We start from the raw sequence: 800 nt of genomic DNA, 5'->3' as shown, positions 1-800 counted from the left end.
GGAAATATTATAAAGTTAGTAATTTTTTATTTTGTTACAAATACAGGTTGGCAACACTGAGTATAATATATTTATTTTCCTATAGAAGCCTGTTTACATAAACATTGTTCGTTGTGCTTTGGAAAAACTGTTGTCACATCTTGGCAGGGAAGGAGTGCACTCCTGATCTCACCCACTCCCTCTGACCCTGCCTACTTTCCTATCTGCCCTAAACAGCAGATTGACAACCATGGTGCTGGTCCCTTCCTAGGTAATTGATGGGAGTCACCGTCAACAAAATAAACTAAATAAACGGACACAGGTCGTGAGAATGTCAGGAAGCACACAAACTAACAGAAATTATTGTAAACAGACACACACAATTATTCAAAGTCCTATCGCCAAGTCGGTATGAGGAAATTTCAAAGTACAAATACACAAAATACAAGAGTCAGGAAGCCAAGTCAAAAGTCACAGATACCGAGTAAACATGAAAAAACAGGATATATACACTAGCTACTGGAGGAAACTTCTTTCACAGACGAGGTCTGAGAGCATACTGCAGGTTTATTGAATTTTTGTCATAACTATGATACCCTACCCCAAAAAAACGAGGTGGTATATACTCCCTAAAGTGCATAAGTCACGGACCTATCCCCCCGGTCGGCCAATCGTGGCTGGGATTGGATCCATGACCGAGCACTTATCCAAATATATTGATTGGCTTTTTTGCCCATTGCTCCCCTCGATTCCTTCTTATATGAAGGATTCTACTGAGGTTCTTCAGTTTGTTCAGAGTCTTCCTTGGTCTGAGACATATA

This window comes from Hyla sarda, chromosome 5 (assembly GCF_029499605.1).
Source record: "Hyla sarda isolate aHylSar1 chromosome 5, aHylSar1.hap1, whole genome shotgun sequence".
In the NCBI taxonomy this organism is placed as follows: domain Eukaryota; kingdom Metazoa; phylum Chordata; class Amphibia; order Anura; family Hylidae; genus Hyla; species Hyla sarda.
This window is presented reverse-complemented; position numbering follows the sequence as displayed.